The sequence below is a fragment of the Dipodomys ordii genome, unplaced genomic scaffold, assembly GCF_000151885.1.
Source record: "Dipodomys ordii isolate 6190 unplaced genomic scaffold, Dord_2.0 Scaffold125, whole genome shotgun sequence".
Lineage (NCBI taxonomy): Eukaryota > Metazoa > Chordata > Mammalia > Rodentia > Heteromyidae > Dipodomys > Dipodomys ordii.
Genome location: NW_012267341.1, coordinates 1,833,861 through 1,840,544, shown reverse-complemented (window position 1 = coordinate 1,840,544; position 6,684 = coordinate 1,833,861).

The window sequence follows — 6,684 nt, the reverse complement described above, 5'->3', positions numbered from 1 at the left end:
CAGTGTCTCTAAGGTGACACCGAGCGAGCTGCGGCGGCGGCGGCGGTGGTGGTGGTGGCAGTCGCCGGAGCACTGTCCCCATCCGCTGGGACTCGTCCGCAGGTCGGTCCGTCCGAGGGGCTCCCCGGGGCGCACGACGCCGCACCCCAACCCGTCCCAGGACTCCTCCACCCCCGGGCGCAGCGGGACCCCCCCTCCGCCCTTCCCCGGGCGCAGTGCCCACGTCGCGCTGCTGATCTGAGCGGGAACGTGGGGACCCAGCGCTGCGCCCCCCCCGCCGCTGCTCCCCGCCGTGCGCCCCACGCCCAGGCGGGCCGAGACCCTGAACTTCAGCCGGGAAGGCGGCAGCAGCATGGCCGAGGGGCCGCCGGAGGAGGTGGTGCGCCGCCGCTGTCCGCGGGGCGAAGAGGCCCGGGGCTCGCAGCCCTGGCCCGAGGGCCCGCGAGGTCTGGCGGCTGGACCCTCGGTGGAGGAGCGATTTGGCCAGTTGCACCTCCGAAAGCAGGTGTCGTACAGGTAAGGAGGGTGCGGCAGAGGAAGCCGGGCGGTGGTTGGGGGGGAGGGCTTCCTGGCTGTCGGTACCAAACTAGCTAGTGCCTCCTCCCCCGCCCCCGCCTGCCCTAGGTGCTGGGGATCCAGGAGGGGTGCCGAGGCCCCTTCTATGCACAAACTGTACACGCCCCGTGCATCCCACGTGCGATCAATGAGTGCGCTGCGCTCCCTTGCTGAGAATACACAAATCTCTTAGGAACCTCTAGGTGGTGGAGAGAGCTTGGAGATAACCCTTACCCTTCTGGGGGAGGTGGGGTGAACAACCCCTCCCCTTCACTCAGAAGGTGTTCCCTGGGATTTCCACTGGACTGTAGGAGTGACGTGACCCCTACTGCCATGGCTGGGACCCTGCTGACCAGAAGTGGGGAACAGCACCCCATTCTGGTCCCCTGGATGACAGCAGGACTCACTGGCATCCACAGTGGTGAAGGAATGTCCCTGCACCCTTCCAATACTATCTCAATTAAATTACCCAGCCTCCCTCTGGGAAAAAATGGCTGGGGTAGGGGCCCCAGAGGCCCCTTTCATAGCCCTTTCATGACCTGGACTGGGTTGCTCCTCAAACAAGGTGTGTGGAGGGGAAGCGGGAAGGAGGTCCAACTGAGGCTGGCCTTAACTTCCTCTTCCCTCCGCAGACCAAGTCTTTACTTGAATTTGTTGTCCCTCTAAAGCCCTTGACCCAAAGTCACATCCTTTGGAAGGTACAGTAAGGACATCTGTAATCCATCGGGGGCATCTATAGTCCTTAAAGTCATCAGTTTTATGGGAGGGGACAAGTTTCCAGTCTGCACAACCACAGGGAGTCTGGGGTGAGTCTAAGACTGTCTTGGCTTTTCCCTGGAGCTCCAGGAAAGAAGAACCAGAAACATGGTCTATCCCAGGGGAGCTTAAAGAGGCTCACATTCTCCATGATGCAGAGGCAATCAGGCCTCCATGACTTGGGAAAGGGGGATGGAGAAGAAACTTCCCCACCATCATGGGGAAAATGGAAAGGAAAGTTCCCGTCGGTCCTACCTTCAATCTCTGGGAATCATGAGTACGTTGGGCTCCATTACCAAGTTCTTCCAGCACACCCTGCTAAGAGGAGAGCATCTTCAATGCCATGCCTCTGGCTGAGATAGAGGAAACCCTGAAGATCCCCCTGGGGAAGGAGGAAGGATAGAAGGACAGCAAATAAGAGTCAAGAGACCTGGTCCAAGACATGATTGCTGTGTGTCCTTGAGGTGGACAGAGACTTTCTTAGGGTCTCAGTGCTTTGCCTGAAGCATAAAGGGATAGCCTCAAGATTTTTCTTGGCTGTGGATCAAATATAAATAGCATCTGAAGTCAGAAAGGAGGCCAGGGTAGGATCAGAGGGTAGACAGTAAAGAATAAGGGCTAGAATGAAAGATATTCTATACACACACACACACACACATACACACACACACACACACACACACACACACACACACGGAGTGCTGCAAAAACTGCTACAAGAACTGAGATTCCCCAGGATAATTCCAGAGTCAAGGTTCCTCTGCTTCCCAGACTGGAGGTTTTCTTTTCAAGCACCAATGTGTGGGGGCTGCAGAAGATGGCATCAGATGGGACTGATTGGGCAGTGCCCCTCCTCGCAGGCTGACGTTAAGCCAGGGGCTCAGTCTTATCACTAGAGCTGGACAGGGCAGCAAAGCATGGAGAGACCCCAGGGAAGGGGACCTAAGAGGCCTGGGAAACAGGCAGCAGCCCTGAGGCTGGGAAGGGGTGGGGGGCGGGAGAGGAAGGGATGGCAATGGAACTGCCATTCTTTCTAACCCCTGTTGTGTGGCTGAAGTCTTGAGTAGCCTGCTGACCCGAACTGCTATTTCTTGTCCAGGCTGCCGTGGGGCTGGCAGGAGCTCTGGCCCACAGTGGCCCTTTCACATCCGCCGCCGCCACAGTTCCACGCAGCTCTGGCTCGCAGCTAAACCTCCCACCCCACTGTGAAGAGCTGCTAAGAAAAGCAGTTAAAAGCCCTTCACAAAGAGAAAAGGGCTTTTAGGCAAAAATGCGGGGGCACAAAACTCTGAGGGCGAAAGAGAGGTGTAAGCTAAGCGGAAGCAGAGCGGAGGCCTGGCTGCTTATGACGCAAATAAGGACTACGGGGGCTTTCAGAGGACAGTAGAAGCTTCTGAAAAATAGATTCTCTTTGTGCCAGTGGAGACTGGAAACTGCTTCAGGCAGACCAAGGGGTGGCAGGGCTGTGCAAGAGAAACTCAGATATCTGGGCAGGAGGGGGCTGGAGGCAGGTGGGAGGTGGGAGAATAAGAGGGTAAGAAAGCTGAGTGCTGATGGCTCACGCCTGTAATCCTAGCTACTCAGGAGGCTGAGATCTGAGGATCACAGTTCAAAGTCAGCCAGGGAAGGAAAGTCCGTGAGACTCTTACCTCCAAGAAACCACTAGAAAATCGGAAGAGGCGCTGTGGCTCAAGTGGTAGAACCCTTGCCTTGAGCTGAAGAGCTCAGGGACAGCGCCCAAGCCCAGAGTTCAAGCCCTGAGACTGACAAAATATATATAAATAAAAGACTCATCTCCAGTTAATGAGCAAAAAGCCAGAAGTGGAGCTCAAATACACAGCACTATAATTTTGAGCAAAAAAAGCTCAGGGACATAGCCCAGACCCTTAGTTCAAGTGCAAGGACTGGCACAAAAATTGAAAGGAAGGAAGAAAGGAAGGATGAGTTACATAAAGAAAAAGAGAAAGAAAGAGAGAGAAAGGAAGGAAGGGAGACAGGAAAAGAAAGAGGAAAAGGTAAGAAAATGGGCAAGGAAAGACTTGAGTGAAATAAGCCCTCATCTCCATCTAGCTTTAAAAATGGGGGGGCACATTGTCCAAAAAGAAGTGTATTTATTACCTGACTTATAAAATGGTAACCCTTCTGTACACCTTAATAATTAACAATAAAACTATATTTTAAAAGGGGGAGAGGGCGCTGGTGGTTCAAGCCTATAATCCTCGCTACTCAGGAGGATGGTATCTGAGGATCACAGTTTGAAGCCAGCCCACGCAGGAAAGTCTGTTGGACTCTTACCTCCAATTAAGTACCAAAAAAGCCAGGAGTGGCGCTGTGACTCAAGTGGTAGAGTGCTATCCTTGAGCAAAAAAGCTCAGGAATAGTGCCCAGGCTCTTCAGTTCAAGCCTCAGGATTGGCACAAAAAAAAAAAAAAAAAGAGGGAAGGAAGACCAGAAGGTAGGCAAAAAAGTAGAGCTGACATCTTGCATTTGTATTTGGAATGCAAGATATCCTGAAACACTGGAAGAATTCTTAACCAATTAGTGTTTGGAGAGAGGAGTGCAGCTGGGAAACTTAGAGGTATGAGGGATGCTGGATTTGCTCTGCACTGAGCTGTTGGAAGATGAGGAACTTCGGCCTCTAGAGCTAAGCCTAATGGTTCCCAAACCAGTTCACCTGGGGATGTCCTATGAAATGAACCCCACCCCTGGAGACCTTACAACAGGGTTGGGTCTGTAGTCTCCACAACAACAAAAAACTTCCCCAGATGATGTGGATTGTTCAGCAGGCTTGGAAATCATTTGCTTCACCTGTGAAAGTGAAAGGCACAAGCCTGGAGAAAAAGGGGATAAAGTGGAGATGGCATTGTGGGTGTGGCTGAAGGGGACTGATTCTCTGTGCTGAGTTCTGTAGTGACTCCAGGAAGTGCTGAGGAGGAACACAGCCTCCCCACTGGAATTCTGGCCCTGTAGACACTGGCTGAGATAGGAGACACAATCCATTTCCTTGACAAAAGTATGATCCTGGGGCGAGGCCAGACAGTAAATATTTTAGACTTTGCAAGTCACATGGTCCCTGTCAGCTGTGACAGGGCGGTGCAGAAGCAGCATAGACAATGTGTAAATGAGTGAGTGTGCCTGGGTTGCAGTAAAACTTTATTTATAGACACTGAACTTTACATTTCATCTCATTTCCACTGTCACAAAATATTATTCTTTTGCTTTCTTCCAACCATTTCAAAATGTAAAGATCATTCTTAGCTTCCAGGCTTTACATTCAAAAAAAAAAAAAAAAAAAGGCAGCAAGCTAGATGTGATCCAGAGGCTCTGGCGTCCTGACCCCTGATCCAGCCAACGGGATAGGGGTTTCACACACACACAGGGAAACATGCTGATGGGGGCAATGAGCATTACTTGGGCTCAGTGACACCTGGATTGCAAGAGACAGCTGTGGCCCTGCACACAGGCTTCCTTCTGGGCCCGAGACTCAGCTCAGATTGCAGCCTTGACCCTGCATATGTAGCTTCACTTCTGACTCTGTTTCTTCACATGGAAAATGGGAACAATAACACCTCAAGGGAGTGGCTAAAGACAGAGTAAAGCAGAAAAGAAGCAAAAAGCCCCCGACTAAAGGGTGTAGGGATGGGTGAAACCCAAGTTAGAGCTTTTACCCCAGAATGGCAGGACCCCTCATGAGCCTCACAGGAGGCTGGCTGCTCATTTGTGGGGGGATCTGGGGAAGGAGACTAAGACCAAAATCTGAGCACACAGCCTGTCCCTCTGCCTGTCCCCTCCACCATGAAGAGAGCTGGTGTGGGGAGGGTGCCCCCTGCTGTGGGCACGCAGCAGCTGGATTACAGCTCGTGGAGGGAGGGGCACCTGATCCCACTCTCTCTGCTGCTATTTACCAGAAGCTAAAAATAACCTAAGAATGACAGGGAGATGGGGCCGATTTGTAATTTAAATAGCAACAGGATAAAGCAAGGAGCTGCAAGAGATCACATTCTGTCCTGAATTAAAAATGCAAAAACCGGGGGCAGAGAGCTGAGCTGGAGCCAGGAGAGGGAAGGGGGCCGTTGCCAGAGGAAGCCGGAAGTTGGGGATCTGTCCATTTTTCTTCCTTTGGAAGGGCGTGGAGGCCTGTGCCCTGCCCCAAACTCCATCCTCCTCTCAAGTCCATGGGAAAGATGGAGTGAAAGGTCCAGGTGAGCGGTGCCCAGAGGGTCTAATCTACACCTATTTTTGGTACAATGTATCCCAAGCAGTTCATGTGCCTCCCACTTCCTGCACCCTAGGAACACAAGTTATTTGGGCATTTGGAGGACTGCTGGCAGAGCTAGTTAGATACCTGGAGTTTGAAGAGGCTCTCTGGGAGTACTGCTGAGGCAAGCACCAGGAAGCCTAGAGTTCTGGGGGTTTTTTGCTTCATTTGGACCATTTTCATGGCAAGGAATTTCAAAAGAGCTCTCAGGGATCAGGGCCCAAGAACAAGGGCTGGTGCATCCTGGGGAACCTGATAGTGATACCTGAAGAGAGTAGGGAAGGCTTCTGGGCTCCACAGCTAGGTCTGTTTGTTACCTACAGATATCAGGGAGGCAGCCATGGGCAGAGGAGAGAATGAGGGTTAGAAGCCACTGGGAGGAAGCAGTTTACAGTTGAGAAGTTAAGCAAATGATTAAGATCATACAGCCAGGAACCTGGATACAGGGTCAGAGCTATTTTACTTCTAAGCTTTTTGGTTTTTTTTTTTTTTTCTAAACACTGTCCACCTCCAAGAAGGGCCTGACCTTTCATCCTATGGGTTCTTTTCCTTTGGGCTCTATACTATGTATCTGGGAGGGGTTATGGGACAGGGGATGGGGGAGGAAGGTATGAAAGGAGGCTTTGTAATCAGGACTTGTGGCCCTGTGTGGGGGTGGGAAGTTTGGAGGACAGGATACCTGCTGATCCTGCTCTGAGTTTGGCGCAATCTAGCTTAAGGTTAGAAGGAAATTCCTAGAGTATATCCTGAGACAGAGGGAAGCCACGCAGGCTTCTCATTCACCTCTGGCCTGAGGACTTAGGAAGAACCAAAAGACACATTTCAAGCAATTATGGTTTGAAGACCACCTTTGACAGATGAGCAACAGCCTGTGAGTGCTAGACTCTGTTTTCCTGCCCCAATGGAAGAGAGTCCCGGGTTCCTCCTTCTGGTCAGACTTCCTTCTGGACAAGGCTTTCTTTCTTTCTTTCTTTCTTTTTTTTTGTCGGTTGTGGAGCTTGAACTCTGGGCCTGGGCGCCGTCCCTCAGCTCTTCAGCTCAAGGCGAGTGTTCTACCACTTGAGCTACAGCGCCACTTCCGGTTTTCTGGTGGTTTATTGGAGATAGGAGTCTCA